The sequence below is a fragment of the Oryzias latipes genome, chromosome 3 (genome assembly GCF_002234675.1).
Source record: "Oryzias latipes chromosome 3, ASM223467v1".
NCBI lineage: Eukaryota > Metazoa > Chordata > Actinopteri > Beloniformes > Adrianichthyidae > Oryzias > Oryzias latipes.
Genome location: NC_019861.2, coordinates 17,315,029 through 17,331,590, shown reverse-complemented (window position 1 = coordinate 17,331,590; position 16,562 = coordinate 17,315,029). Strand labels below are relative to the sequence as shown.

The 16,562-nt window shown below is 38.0% G+C and overlaps 1 pseudogene; it reads left to right on the top strand.

Annotated features, from left to right (window-relative positions):
• Window positions 1–695: 695 nt before the first annotated feature.
• LOC110017420 lies at window positions 696–1,205 on the top strand (annotated as a pseudogene).
• The last annotated feature ends 15,357 nt before the right edge of the window (window positions 1,206–16,562 follow it).

Here is a 16,562-nt window from a genome sequence, read left to right as displayed (position 1 = left end):
CCCTGATCTTAAACCCTGTTCATAGTTTAACTCTTTAAATTGTGAGACACCAAAGATGTGGTGCCTGCTGGGGAAAAAACATAAAAACATTTTTGTTGTGCATTTAGAAAAATGCAAGGGGGCCAGTTTAGCTTGTGCTGGTTTGCAGTGCCTTCCGTCCGTGAAACCTGGGTTTGCATCCGGGCTGCTCTCTATTTCCTTCTCTGCTTCTGTGCCGGTCCCAAGCCCGGTTGGATTGAGTTGCGTCAGGAAGGGCATCCGGCATAAAAACATTGCCAAGATAACCATGCGACTCATCCTCGTGGGAGGGTTGTTTCGCTGTGGCAACCCCTGATGGGAGAAGCCAAAAGTGAAAGAAGATATGGAAAATATTTAAATAATTAGAAAAATATATGTTAAAAGGTTGATGCAACTAAATTATTTTAGTGAAGTGGTATTTTTATTTAATGTGCTTTCTTAAGCATGGATATTTTGTTTTTACATTTTGTAGAGATCAAGCTGCTGGGTAGCTCGGTTGGTAAGGTCAAAGGCTACCATGCAGGGAACCAGGGTTCAATTCGCAGAGGGGAATGAACAATGGTTGGTCATGGGGCAATTACCATATCAATGGCGACCAATTAACATCACCCAGTGGGGGCCCTTGGGCAAGATTGAGCATGGTTTAGCTGCACCACTCCACCCAGCAGAGGAGTCAAATGCAGAGAAGAATTTTTTTCCTTTCTCTGTAGATTCAGAAAAGAACGTAAAACATGTCTGGAGGCACAAAGACTGGTGGTAAAGCCCAGGCGAAGACCCGTTCCTCCCGCGCTGGTCTGCAGTTGTCGTGTCCACAGACTGCTGCGCAAAGGCAACTATGCGGAGCGTGCCGGGGCCCCGGTGCTGGAGTATCTGACCGCTCATCCCCCCTCACCTGCAGCTGACTGTCTGCAACGACGAGGAGCTCAACAAGCTGCTGGGCGGAGTCACCATCGCTCAGGGCGGCGTGCTGCCAACATACAGGGGGTGCTGCTGCCCAAAAAGACCAAGAAGCCCGCTAAGACAAAGTAGATCCTGTGATCCAGCAGTAGCTTGGTTGGTAAGGTAAAGGCTGCCACGCAAGAATGCAGGGTTTGATTCCTGGTGGGGAATAAACAATGGTATTGGGGGCAATTATTATATCAAGCAATTACCATCACCCAGTGGGGGTCCTTGGGCAAGACCCTTAACGCTACTGCCTCCTGAGCGCAGTTCAGCTGCAGCTCACCGCTCCTCCAGGGGATGGGTCAAATGCAGAAAAGAATTTCCATATTGTGGGATTAGTATTATTATTATTAAAAAATCAGTAATGCTGGGAAGTGACCTTTACATGTTGGGTTATTTAGTTTCTATGAGTTTGATTCATGGTAAACATATTATGACTCCTTTAAAAATGGGGAAAAACTTATTTTTGTTTCAAAAAATAATTTTGAGTTCAATTAAAATACTGCTAAATTAATTCGACAAATAACTTTTTAATATTTATTTTATCACTTGTGCAGACTGCTTGCTCTTAATTGATCATCCTGAGGGTGGCAGCATTTACCTTTGTTTGTTTGAACTCTGCACGAACTGATTTGTTTTTCAGATATGTGGATTAAAAGACACTTAAAAATAACCCCGTGAGATGATAAAGGGAAAAATAGCTGAGAAAAGAAATATAATGATCTACAGATGATATCATGTTACCGTGGAAACACAGGTTATCAGCTCAAGGTGGCAGCTTTTCTCAGTCAATAATGCCTGACCTTGTCCATGTCTCTCTGTTGTTTTAAGCTGGAATCAAAAGGTTGTTCCAATGCCGTCTGACATTTATGTAAAAAAATGGGTTTTGCTCACCGGTTAAAAAATAAAGAATGAAATATATAACGTGAAGTGCACAAGATGGGACTAAATAACCCTTTCAAAATAGCATCAGTGGGCTTTATTGAGGCAGAGAATACCTGAACGGGCATATCATCCTGAGCCACAATCGATGCCCCGTGTAACATAATATTAGAGTCAGAACTCAGAAATGGACTGTGTCACATGTATTTTTAGCGGCAGACTATCTTCTTGCTTGTTGAAGTTATTTTTTTCCCCAGACGAAGCAACATTTTGAAATACAAACCTGCAGGACAAACAATGGGCATACAGATTTATAGTCTAAAAAAAGACGTGTCTCTCAGAGAACAGCCCAGTTTGCTGCTCGGATCCAGCATTGTTTTATCAGCACCCCATCCATCCCATCACAACCTGAACATTTTCTAGATAAAAACTACAATCAGGATAAATGCTAACCAGGCTTATCCGAAAGTCCTAAAGGGATAAATCTGCCTGTAATAGATGTAAAAATAATTCAGACATTGCCAACATCAGATTTCTGCAATTTTCAGTTTATTCTTGAAGAGGATGAACCGGTATGACAATGAAACATCACAAATTATAGAGCTGTTCATAGTCATGTGGAAAAAAGTACTTCAATCTGAAATTCTAAGATTATAGGGGACTAAATCTGGAAATTATGATAATGTAATAACATCTAGCTGCCTCATTTTCAAAGCTGAGTTTGTACCACCTCAAATCAACAACATTAGATCATTTCTTAAATTCACTCACTCATTTCCTATTCCCACATCGGCCTGTTCAGCCACTTAAGGGTCACAAGACGAACCACGCTGTGCGATTGTTCATTCATAAATGGTAAGCTGAAATGCAAAGACATTTCTGATGCCCTACATTGGGATTTGTAGAAACGTGCAGGCTGGGGCTAATTAGCACTTCTTGATTCTGCGACCATCAGCAAAATTGAACCTTTGGGTAACGTACTGCTCTGCTGGATTTATGTGTGTCAATTTAAAGAAAGACCCATAATGTTGCTGACTTCCCTAATAATGACAGTAAACATTTTACAAAAGACCTACAGCTACTAGGGGTATTATGATTTATTTCAACACTGATTCAATTCACAACCAAAAAAAAATATTGAACAAAGCAGACTGGTGTGTCAGATTCCTTTAGTGCTGTTTGTTTAGAAAGGTTTGCCAGTTTGTCTAACATATAAGCTTGTTTGACAGTTTTCATCTAAAACACGTTCAGTGTATTCTTTTGCTTATGATAAAAGATAACGATCTTAAACACATTAGTAAATCGTTAACATGCTGGCTACAAAACGGGTTTAGTAGATGAAATGGTTTCTTTTTATTTTTGCCATGATGCTTTATTAAGTGACAGCTAAACTTAGATTGTTATAGTGTCTAAATTGGGAGATAACCCTCAGTTTGAACTTGACTTTATTATTGCCTACAGGTAAAAGGTCACTTCTTAAGGAGGCTAATAATTTGGACTGTGTTAGCTTTTCTTTTTGTTTCATAATTTTGTTTTTACATGCAAAGTAAAGTAACATAAGCATCCAAAAGGAAGCTAGGATTTTAGCAAAAGCTGTGTTAAAAATTTCTTTGCTTTGTTTAACAGAGTTTGGAAGATAATTTTGAAAAAGTGAAAATGTTTCTGTCCCTAGGTGTGAATATGAGTGTTGCATGGGTGTGTGATTGTGGCCCTGCAACAGACTGGCGGCCTGTCCAGGATGTCCACTGCCTTCGCCCACAGTTGGGGACAGTCCCCGACTGCCCCGTGCCCCTCAAAAGGGACTAAACGGCTTAGAAGATGAATGAATGAATGAATGAATGAATGAATTACATTTTTTGGGGGGCTAACAATTTTGTTACAATTTGTTAACAATGAATTTCTTCGTTCTTCGTTTTCCTTTACGTTTTTAACAATGTAGTAGGGTAACCTCTACAATTGTCGTAAGTCTCCGTGATGAGTCTTTCATCAGGCTCTGTGATGTAGCTGGTCTTTCAGTATGGAGGTTCTCAGTAGTTAATTTACTTGTGTTCTTGCGTCTGATCTTGCCAAGCTTGTGTTCTTTGTCTTGGGTTTATTAGCAGTCAGTTGGGTTGGGTTGGCACTGCTGGCTCCTATTTCTGCCTGGGAGCTGGTGGCCTTTCAGGAGCATTGCTTATACTTTCAGAGTCCCTCTGGAACCAGCACTGGGGACGCCCTTTCAACACAGCTGATCTGAAACCACTAAAGCATATAAACTAAAGCAAGAACAAACACCTCCATCTCAGCATATTTCAGTGTTTGAATTTTTCACAGATGTTACTGTGATTTAGACTTGCTAATCACTGAAGCTTATCTGGAAACTCCTGAGGATCTTCTTGGAGCTTTTCCCTCAACAGATCAGCTGGATTGATCTTTTTCTAAGGGTTTTCTTTTTGTAGGAAAGGAGCCCTCCACTGGTCTGTTGCAAAACTGAAACCAGAATATGCTTAAACCATCAGTAAAATAACTACTGGAAACATTTAACAAGAGAGTTACACCTATTGTGTAACCCAGATAACAGAACAGACTTGATGAATCAGGATGCACCACTTCCACCCGACCTCATTTTCCACATGTTAGGTGACCCACAGTCTATGTTAATACTTATGGAACAAGTGACTGACAATACTTTCACAAGTAAGATGGAGTTGGTCTCAAACTACTAAACAATTGCTTATGAGATAATTTAGATGTGCTACATCTAATGCATATTTTTTTCGTGAATACAAATATATTCATGAGTGTAAATTCCACAAATACACATTAATGGTTTTAGCTTGTCATGTTTTCAACACCTTTTTTGATAACAATAACAGTGGACTTCAGGTCAATTAAAATAAAAATCCCAAATGTTTTCTTCCACATTTTTGTTATATCGGCTGAGCCACTCTGTCCCCAAAATGAACAATGTTCAATTGTTATGCTCACTGGATTTAATATAACCTAATATTTAAAAAAGATTATTAGTTGATTGATTTATTTTTTTTAAATGTAACTCAATATGCAACACCGTTGTCAAAGCGTACGAGCCAAAAAGCACACATAGACAGACGTATGATGCCACAGCAGGGATGAAGGTAAACCTTATTATCTCCTAACAAGGTAATTTGTTGTACAGCCAACAGAGGAAAAAGCAATAATTAAATTTAAGAAAATAGAACATTCTTACTCAGCAGAAGTGCAACGTACGAATAACTGCAGAATTGAATATTGCTGTGTTGAGGATGCTGTGTGATTCACATCCTCCGTTCTTAGCAGCTGAGGTGGAAGCAGGATGCTCAACTCCTAAATCATTTTCCATTTCTTGATAATTGGCAAAGATAGCTTGTATACCTCCCTATGAAAGGACACAGCTGTGGTTACCATGGATACAAACTGAGCATGTACCACAAAACAAATGCTTGGCCGCCCCATATTGTCCACACGTTGCCACGAGCCAGTGATCCATCAATATCACCTTGCTGGAAAGTAAAGCCATACAATAAAAATATCCAACCTGTTTTTTTCGCAGAAAGACCCTCCCTGTCATGGTGACAAGTGCCATTTCATTAGGTGGGGGGGAGTTATCTGGACCAAATCAGATAAACACACACATATATATACTCACACCAGCTGTCCCTCATGTTCTTGACATTAATCCTGGCTCAGGGTCAGCTTTGAAGAATATCTGTCACATATTGCTTGCAATATACACACCCTTGATAGGTTTAATAATATATAAATGCTGTAAACATTTAGGTTGTGTGAAGTGGCCTTGGCCACCTAGTACATAATAAATGATAAAAAAGAGAACATGAGATGTCTTTTCTTAGCACCATCACTGGTGTCCTGCTGGGTTAATTAAAACAAACAGATCTTTGCTGTCCTGGGTGACAGCTCATGATCAGTAATTCAATACTTGGCTGTCAACTTATATGGCACCTTTTATCTGGTATTGTTTGAGCTTGGCCTCATTTCTCAGATAAACCCTCATTCTTAGCACAAAGATTCAGTATGTGGGGCACGACAGTGACACGCTAACCCCCCTGGCATCACCGAGTTTGAAGCTGGACAGGTTTTGATGGGGAGAAAAACTTGCTTGAGAGTCCTTTATAGGGCATTGAATCAACCCCAGATGTATTGTTTTTACTGACCGTCCTTAGCAACCCACACAGTGAGTGCTGCTTCAGAGCTCAGTCAGCCCTAATTTATTTCATACATGTCTGTTTAAAATCTGTGTCAGGAGTGTTTAGTTAGTTAAGTAAACACATCTAAACAATTGCAGTAGACTAAGAAGTATAGATTTGTATTTAACTGTGAGGGGTGCCATTTCTGAAGAAAGTTAAGTTACACCTTTAATGACAAAGCAGTTTTTTTTTGTTCTACTGTGAATTCAATACCATCTTTTAGGTGTTGCTTTTCAGAGTGAAACATTTCTTTGTACGGTTAATGGTTCTCTACTCGGTGCTGATACCTTTACAAGATGTTTGAGAAATTAAATGAAACTACTTCTGTTTTGATGCATTTGGACTTCAACACACACACTGGTTTTTCAAGCCTTTAATCAGACTTTATGACAACAAATCATCTTAAAAACATCCTTTTTTTCTCTCTCATTTATCTACCCTTCATGCTGCAGAAGACAGAGAGTGAGGGAACCCCAATCCTGGGAAGCAAGGTGAGGAAGGTAACCATGGCAAGTAACCATGAAAACAGAGTGGCAGGTACAGGTACTGTGTAATAGTTACTGTAGATCACATGTGAAGAACCAGAGGGAGCCCCAAAGACGCTTTCAGTTATTTTCATAGCAAATTCAGGGGTCATAAATGTACAGCTAACATGTTTAAACATAAGCACTTATTAATAAAAGATTGGTTTGCTCAAAATGTTAAGAAAATCCACTTGAGATTTGACTGAACAATAAATTGGTGTTACCAAGCCATTAATGCTCAAAGAAATTAATTTGGGACTTTTAACTAATTTCGGCACAAAAAAAATATTTTAAGTTGTGAAAAAATGCAGGATTATTGTGCTTTTTTTTTTTTTTTAGGAAACATTGGCTAGATTTATATGCTGATGCCATCATTTGGATAAAATAGCAAAATTCATGATTCCAAATTTTTCTTTGTATTTCAAAACTTAGAAAACCTTTGCATGCAGAGTAGTTGAATAAGCAATACATTTGAGAGAAAAGACATAAACAGATGCAAGAATGTTTCAAATCGGATTTGATACATTTATAATTATAAACAATTCTGTAGTCACTATGTAATCTGTTTCTTCATTGGGATGGACCCCTGTTTCTTGAAGTAAAAAAACAAACCAAGAGAAAATGAAGACCTAAAGGTAATAACACACAACTGGATGTAAATAGAATTAGTAAAAATGGCCATTCTTTGCAGAAGCGATTACATGCTTAAAAAGTAGTTTTGATTTTTTGTTGCAGCACTGGTCTGGAAGTTAATGTTTTGCACACAAGCATTTTCTACGGCGAGCTTAGGGAAAAGTAATAGTTTTAAATACAAAAAAACAGAACTCAATCATTCTTTAATTCTTCTTAATTTTTTGAGTTAACCTTCTACACACATAGTCACAGGACCCCAGTTTAGCACAATTGACTACTGTGTTAATATAGCCCAAAATAGGATGTCCACGTGGATGCCAGGTCTTAGGAGGTTAACTTTAAAAACTTAAAAAAGCATCTAATTGTGCAAAACACTCCACATAAAATTCATTTTTTTAACTACATCCAAGCATTTAAATGCTTGAACTACTGTACATTCAAACATTTCCAAATACAAACATTTTAAAACAGTGTGCTGAATCTCAGAATAAAGCAACAAAGCAGTTCAAATTATGACTTCAAAAAGAGGAAGCGGTTTTCTTCTATGAATGTATTTATATTTGGCAAATCTAACAACAGCTTATTTTCTTAAACATCATATAAGAACTGAAATAAAAAAAAATCCCTCAATTTTGATGCTATTACATTTAATAATAATAAAAGGTTTTACTTTAGTTTTAACAATTTATATTTCAAGTTTTTCATTTTGATATTCACTTTTTAGTAAACTTTTGTTACTTACAATCTTTACGCTTGTTTCTTTATGTGATAAATGTCAAACTTAGTTAATATAAAATCCTCAAAATGTTTAATAAATCTAACGTCTGAAATCTCTGACTCCAAATTATCATCATTTAACTTTTTAATGTGGAATGTGAAGTTGGAAGAGTGGATTGTAGCATTAGATAAATAGCATTGTGAACCAAAATGATGCAACTTTTTGTATCAATATACAAAAAAAACTTAATTTCATAAATTATTATCTCTATGATGCAAATTTAAACTTTGAAGTATGATCTAGGGGAAAAAAAGCTTAATTGTTTAACTGAAGGCACCAAACTTTTGTTTATTATAAAGATTAGATTACATTTAAAAAAAAGATTTCAGTCAAACTTGCTAAATATTTATTTTTTATACAATTGAAGGATTTATAGCAGTTTATAGCAGAGTCCAACTGAAAAACAAAAACAGTCTGATAACTGTACATGTTTGAGTGTGATGGATGCATGTGATCATGTCTGTGTCTATCCTTTTGGATGCTCTCCAAAAACATCAGAGACCTCTGCTCAGTTTGATCCGTGCCGCATAAGCTATCTGCTGCAGGTCCCACAGCCAACCACCACTGACACATTCAAGTCAGAGGGGTCAGCCGTATATCCAGAAGTGACACAAGTTTCCAGGGCTCATATCCCTCAGGTCCACAAGGTCAAAAATAGTCCCTGTTAGCCTTTTATAAATCAGAGTGTTTCTATAAAAAGCTTCTGGGTGACCAGAAACATCAGTTGAAGCCACATCGCCCTATCTTTAACTTTATTTATGTCCTGGTGTTGACAGTTCCACTTGCAAAGCTTTCCAGTCACCGTCACATGTGTGCCGAGCCCTGGGTCCAATGCTGGAAAGCACCATGGAGGGAAAACAGTAATCAGTCAGCCCACAGCGCTGGTCAGCCTGGATCCCTTAGAGAAACAAGCCGCCTAACAGCTGCTGAGTTAACGGCTTGATGGTTCTCGCCCTGAGATTCTTTCCATCTACTAGTGTTTATGGAGCTCTGCTCAGATGACAGATAAGCATGTCCACTATTGTTAAAAGATGACTGGCACAATTATAACTGTCGCACGTGAGAACCATTGTTAAATGAGAGCTGTAAAAATAGAAGTTTTATTAGCTGTAGCTCTCTATAACAAACACAAGCCACCTTTCTCTGACTTTGGCAGATGTATTTTATTCACACTGTATTAACATTCATCCCTGGCCTTCTCTGTGACACCTACAAGGCCCTTTAGCTATCATGTTGAAGCATTAGGAATTCCCTGCGCAAGAGCCATTAATTAAGGACTTCCAAAAGGCAACTAGCACTCTGAAAAGCAAAATGCTGTTCAGGATCATTGCAAATAGAGCTAAACACATCAGATTGTGACAAACTGTAAATTTTGTACCAAGGGTTACTTGCATTGCACTGAAAACCTTTCTTAATTTTTTGGAACTTGGTTTTTGACTTGTTAGAGTCAAAAACCTTGCAGTGTCACTAAATTAAAAAAAAAAAACTGCCATGGTGATGCAGCACTCTCTGTTCTGACCGGATAGGTTAGAGTAACACTGCGGTTGCTCTGTTGGCAGATGTTGATTTTCCAGCTTTGGCAATCCACACCAGCAAAAAGTCAGCGGAGAGGTTCCTGCGTGACTCCCAGTGGAAAAAGTGAGTATGCTCCTCCTCCCCAGACATTTGTCTTCCTCATCTCTTCTATTTCTTTTCATGGGTTTCATCAAGAACAGTTCAGAGCATGTTTGCCCACACAAAGGACAGTGGGTCTCCTCCCACTCAAGCTTCAGTTCATGAGTGATGGCAGAAACCACATTCAAAGTGGACAAAGAATGTGTAGGTGGACTGTGTTTATGTCTGAATCTGTTTCTGCTTGTGGGCGTCTCACACTTTTACACAGTCACAGCTGTTGCTCTAATGGTCTTTTTGTCTTTTCATTAGATTTCCATCCATACAGCAAGTAGGTGGCCATCATTTCTATCAGTAATCACCTATTGCACTTTGTGCCGGTCTGTGTTTGGCTTGAAGATTGTAATCATGCAAATGCTTTTGCCAAGATGTGTCAGTGCTCAATGTGTGTGTGGGACGAGTGAGTCTCGGGGAAAGAAGTGATTGGACCATTTTCATGTCATCTGCTGTCATGTTCTGGAAGTCTGTTAGCGTTTTTGTCTTGAAAAGCAGAAATGCACTTGTGCAAATCAGGCAGATATTATAATGAATGTTTTGTATTTAACAAACATTTTAGACACAACTTTAAATAAGCCTTAAGTACTTTTATTTAAAATTAAACGAGGAACCACTTTTTAATACACATCCTAAATAAAGCATTTTGTTGTAAAGTACAATTGTAGCATCTGAATGATACAAAAAAGTTAATCTATTCTATTTTTTATTGTATTTATGAAAATTCTTACTAACAGGTCAGTCTAAATGCTGTGTAGCAAGAGCTGCACTTGAGTATTTCCCATCAAATAAGCATATTTTGGAATAGGATGGGCTTCGTATTGTGCCAAAAGATGACAACAACTCAAATGAATTTTAAAGAATATTGGAAAAGTATGATTAGATGAAATTAACAATTAAACAAATAAAAATCAGTTTCTCCTTTATTTCTCATTCTCTGGAATGATCAGTTGTCTCATAATGTATCACACATGAGCTTCACACTAAAACATGAGTCTATCCAGTTATAATGAGGTTCTTTCCAAAAGTATTTTTATTTATTGTTCATTGTTCTGAATCTGAATGTGTTCTTTGGGCTTCTTAACTTGTTCCATATTTTCTCCATGCTCTAATAAGTGTCAAATGCACTAATTGATCACATTTATTCTTCTGTTGTTCAACAGTTGAATGATTCTGAAGGATCATCCCCAGCGGGCAGGTTTGGGGGAGCCAGCTGGCAGAAATGAAAGTAGACTATGAGCTTGCACAAGATAGCAGTGGCTCAGCATTAGCTTCTAAGTTTGGCTTGTGTGGTTTCTATTTTAGTTTTGATCGGAAAGGTTCTCTAAATGTTTTTGGCAAGTCGAATGGCATGCTGCTAACTGCTGACTTATGAGAAGCGGTTGCTTGATAAAGCTCACACTGCAGATGGCTGCTGGTTGTTCTGCATGCTCTCTGTCTATGTTAGGGAGGGAATCCACCATGGTGTTGGTTACAGATATACCATTAGCTATTTCCTAGTAGAACCTTCTTTGTTACCTTGGGTTCTGTTGAGTGCATTCTAATGAAACCACATATTCATTATTCAGTCTTAGATGTGCACCTTCTGTTTTGTCCAGTTAAACACATTTATTCCCTGTTTTCTTACACCTAAGCAATTTTTGTGCCACATCAGATTCACAATCAGAGCACAATTTTGTTTCATTTCAAGTTTACAATTCTGTTGCAAATTAACTTAATAATTATAAAAATAAAGTTTTTTTTTAAATAAAATAAATGAAAAAAGATAATAAATAATGCAGTATATACAGTCAGAATGTAGATGATGCAAGAACGACCATGGAGTACGACCATTGACAGTGAATGAGAACTGCACTGAGTGTGACGTCACTCATATAAAATGGGCTCCAACTATTTTTTCACGATATGAACATGTTGAAAGAAGTTATCATCAATGAGCGGTGATTGGTTTGAGTTATTCTAAGCCAACATTTCTATGGCAACCACTCTCACCAAACAGGAGTGAGCTTGTTGGAAGTCCACACTTCTACTCCTACTATGGGGAGAATCTGGTTGTGTCTGAATTCCTTCAATCACTACATAGTGCACTACATAGTGCACTATTTAGTGCGTTCGCCATTTTGTTGGTGTGTCTGAGTCTACAATTCCAAGACCCAGACCCACTCAAAACCAGACATTTACATGCACTGAAGGCACCTGTGGATAGTATGCATCTTGAACCTGGTGTGACAGGGGAAAAACACAAAACCTGAAAACAGAGCATTACAGTCAAGAAAAATTATAATGAACTGGAAGTTTAATTGAACTGCGTTCCGTTCAACTTAAAGACACCTTTTCTTAAAGATAGACGTGTCCGAATTCCCACACTACTCACTATAATGCATTATATGGTCTCCAACCCTGTTCCTCGTGAGCTACTGCACAGCTTGTTCTGCAGCTAACCCTGCTTTAGTAATCACTGGTCACCTGGATCAGATGTGTTCAGTCAATCAGAAACTGGGCTCACTCAATCCAGCTAATCAGGAACTACTGAAGAGGAGTTAGCTGCAAAACAAGCAGCGCAGTAGCTCAGAATGAGCAGGGTTGGAGATGGCTGCTTGGCGAATATAGATCACAATGCATTGTGTTTGAACAATTTTTCATTTGACAGCCAGAGTGTGAGTCAACTGTGGACTGTCCCTGGTCATCATTTTCACTTCAGTCTAGACGTGTCACATATTTCTCATAGGGTATGTCCGAATTCCCACCCTAATTCCTAACGACTAAAAAAACTAAATAGTGCGGGACTATTTAGTGCCCTGGATTTTAAAGGCAATTTGGACACCATGCTCACTACTTCTTTTTTTAAACTGGGAATATGATGTCATTGATTTAACAAAGTGGAAAATCTCATTGATATGAGCGTTTTGTGACCACCATTTATGAACCCACAGTGTTCTGAAGATGAAATCGTTGATATTTTATTAAAAATGTACATTTAAATAAATTTTCTTTGCAAAAATTGTTCAACAATGCATTGTGGTATATATTCGCAAATGTAATGAGTATCGACACACACTGGTTTTTCGCAGAGACTTCTGGGAAACTTCTAGGGCACTCGATTTTGGAATTGTAGATTTGAACAGCACTACAAAATGGAGAACACACTATATAATGTACTATGTAGTAAGTAGTGAAGGAATTTGGACTTAGCATCAGACAACACCACAGTGTGGATTTATTTTACTGGTACTTGTGACCAACACAGTTGTACCGAGAGAAATATAAAAATTCCCAATGTAAATACAGTTATTGCAAATGTGGAGACCCACTTTCAAAGTTCCATAGATCTTTAAATCAATAGCTGAAAACAGACCTCATTAAGAGTTCTCTTGAAAATTGCTTGGAACCTAAGACATTGGCTGTTTTACAGGACTGACCCTGTCTAGAAATCTGTAATGTACACTTGTGGTTGAGACATTATGAAACAAGTATGCTTAAAAAAATGGGATGGAAAGGTTCTTTGGGCTTTGCCGCAAACTTTGTCTTTAGAATCTGAAAAGTATTTATTCTCCATGCTAAAAATATGTGGTTGTGAAAGTTGGAACAACATTCTCTAGTTGTTCATATTTAATGTTGAATGAGAGTTGTCACTTCTTATTTATTAACATAACACAAAAAAGAAGTAAGGAATGTGAGGTAGAGTGTTTTAATGATCTTGTACTAAACTTGTGGTCACCTTTTTTTTTCTTGTGATGGCTGTTTTAATTACATTAACAAATATACTCATGTAAATTAGTTATTTATTGTTTAAAAAAAAACTCAAATTGTTTAATCTTAATAGGAATTGCTAATCCACAAATCTCTTCTTCCAGTTTTCTATTTAAAACCAGCAAATTCTTCAACAGCTGGTCCAAATCTTGGTAACACAGATGACACCTGAGCTGGCATAACTCGTTTATTTTGTGACGCCCCTGCAGTACACCACAAAATGGTGTAAGATGCTAGCAGGCAGTGCATTCATAGAACTCTATGAGTAAGTGGTTGGCTTGATGTGCAGAAACCTCTGTGCTGAGTATGGAGTGGAAGTCCCAAGGTCAAGATGGGAAACACCTCTGATGGTACTTGAAAAGATCAAGATTCTGTGGGACTTCTGAGTACAGACAGACAAAATGGTACCAGCCTACAGAACAGACATAGCAGCGCTGAACAAGAGGGAGAAAATTGCTGTAGGAATCCCAACAAGCGGGAGGAAGAACAAGCTGTAGAAAAATGTGGAAGGTGAAGATAACAGTGGTCCCTGTGGTAATTGGAACACTAAAGGCTGTGACCCCCAATAGGGAAAATGGCTCCAGTAGATTCCAGGAACATCATATATTTACATCACAATACATCACAGTTTACAGTGTTTTCATGAAAATGCCTGCAGTTAAAATATATATGCAATCATTAAGCCAGAAAGTCCTAATGGCACAAACGAACACCTACAGACCACTGCTGTGACGTACAGTAGCTAAGTTAACTTTTGTGTGTATTGCTGCTGCTCATTGGCTAAAATTGTTCATTTCCAGTTTCCTGTTTTGATGATATGAAATGCAAGGGTGACTACAGCTTCTGACATCCCATAAATAGCAAGAGTGACGCACATACGCTGTCAAACACCCATTTCCTTTGACAAGCAGTTAAAGCTGTTTTCCTGGTCAGAACATTAAATTACTGTATTAAATAAATGACAGATAACAGAAAAAAATGACCCTTTCTCCACTAGGGATTTTAACCCAAACATTTAATATGAATGTGTGTTCCACATAAAGCCTTCTAGTCTTTAATTTCAGTGCTGAAAACCCCATTAGTTTGATTCTTGCAGGCTTTCAGTCAGCCAGACAACACTAGAGGAAATAAAAAGAAAGCATTAGAGAGGATGGTAGTTGCAATCAATTTCTGTTAATTACAAGCAATGATGAAGTGATCATCAGTAAATGTTAAACTGTTAAAGTGACAAAATATCTTCTTGCGAAACTGTACCATACATAATGCTGAGAAGAAAAGACCAGTTGTCCCTATGAAAATAATTTCTCAACAATTTTATTCCAATTTTCGATCTTCTAATGTTTAGGTAAGTTGCAAAAATGAGCTAATGTGAGAATGGATATGAATTTTGAGGGTAAATGTAAACATAAAAAAGGCTGTAAATGTATAATCCATGAAAAGTTGTTGTCTTATGGAAACCCACAAAGATGCATCACAACAAATCAAAGTACTTCTGGCTGTCAAACACTGTAGACCAACATTGACTAATGCAAAGCTCTATTTGTGACATAAATAGTGTTGACCCAAGTCAACCCAGTGATGGATGGCTAACAATACAAACTTGTTTTACTGCCACAGAACATGAGTAGTTTACAGTCAACAAATCTTTTTCTCTATGTCCTGGTGTTTTAAAGTAAGAACATTTGTTTTCTAGATTAAAATAGGCTTGATAGATGGATGGATGAATGTATGGACAAACAGAAAAATTGACAGATGTAGATATAGGCTGTAAGTACTGCTTTCAGATTAGTTTCAATCATTTGAGAGACATAATCTCTTTAACATTTCTTGAGTCTGTGACACGCTCACCGGATTCCCAAACCATTTTAAATAATTCCTCTTTCCACGCGGAGAACTGGCAGCTCTGCTCCTCAATGTAGTGGATAAACAAGCTTCTTATCATAATCTCAAGGGTGACGCCCTTCAAAGAAAAGCTTTTCCAAGCTGTTTATGACCTTAAGGCTGCACTGTAGATTTACTGGTGAACGGACAGTTTAATCTTTAAAATAGGCTTTCCCATCACCCCAACAGACGAAACTGCCTGTCAGTCTCCAGCTCCATGGATAACAACTTATTCCTGACTCTTTAAGGACAATTCACCACTAGTGCAGTTTTCTCATCCCAGGTTCATCATGATTGACTGGAAACAGTCAAAATTTCTGCTGTTCATTTAATTAATTTTAAAGGGCCACATGTCCTGCTATAAGTAGCCCCAAAGGGAATTCTGACAAAGTATGGACTTGTTTGTAAGGTCTTTTTTATAATTTTTTAAATAAGATGGACATTCCATTGTACATACTTAGAGGGTAATGACTGGACCCACAGTATACAGTGAAAGCTGATTCGTCACACTAAACTCACAGACACTGGACCCACCCAGAGAAAATAAAGTTCCCTCCTTAAAGTGTGACAGTTGATCTGTCACATGCATCTTCTGAAAAAGGCCATTTTCTGTCAACTCAAAAATATAAATCGGTACTTTACTGTTTTTGCTCCTTGGCACTTCACTTTTACATTTAGAAAAGATTTTTAGACCCAAACTGCATTAACGGGAAAAAAAAACATCTTTTAAAGTTTTTATTGGTAGCATGGTGTTAGGGTTCAGTGTGGGGCAAACAGTCAGGGGACTCTGTTTAGAACAGGGGTGTCAAACATAAGGCCCGCGGGCCATGTCCGGCCCGCCAGATGGTTCAATACGGCCTAGTCACGAAGAGTAAAAATCATAAGGATGTTTTTTTTAAAAAGCACGTTTCTTTTTTTTTTTTTTTAACTTGTCCTGTCCAACAGCTGGGCAGACAGATGAGAGTTGAGGGCCTCTTGTGTAGGACATATTTTACTTTAACAAGAGGGGTTATTAATCTTCAGACAAACCAAAGGTATGACTGAATAAACCCCTTTTGTAATTGAGGCCAAACTTTATTAATTTCAATCATGTTTGAAAATCTTTGGTGTTGGACCGGACGGAAAAGGAAAGAGGGGAAGAAGAGAGAGGGACGTTAGAGAGAGGGGGGGGGGGTAGAAGGGTGATAATAGGAGGGGAAGGGGGATAAGACCATGAAGCAGCATAAAGCAACAAGTTTACTGGTTGTTAATCATTATGGTAAGGTTCAAATGTAGTACAAAAAG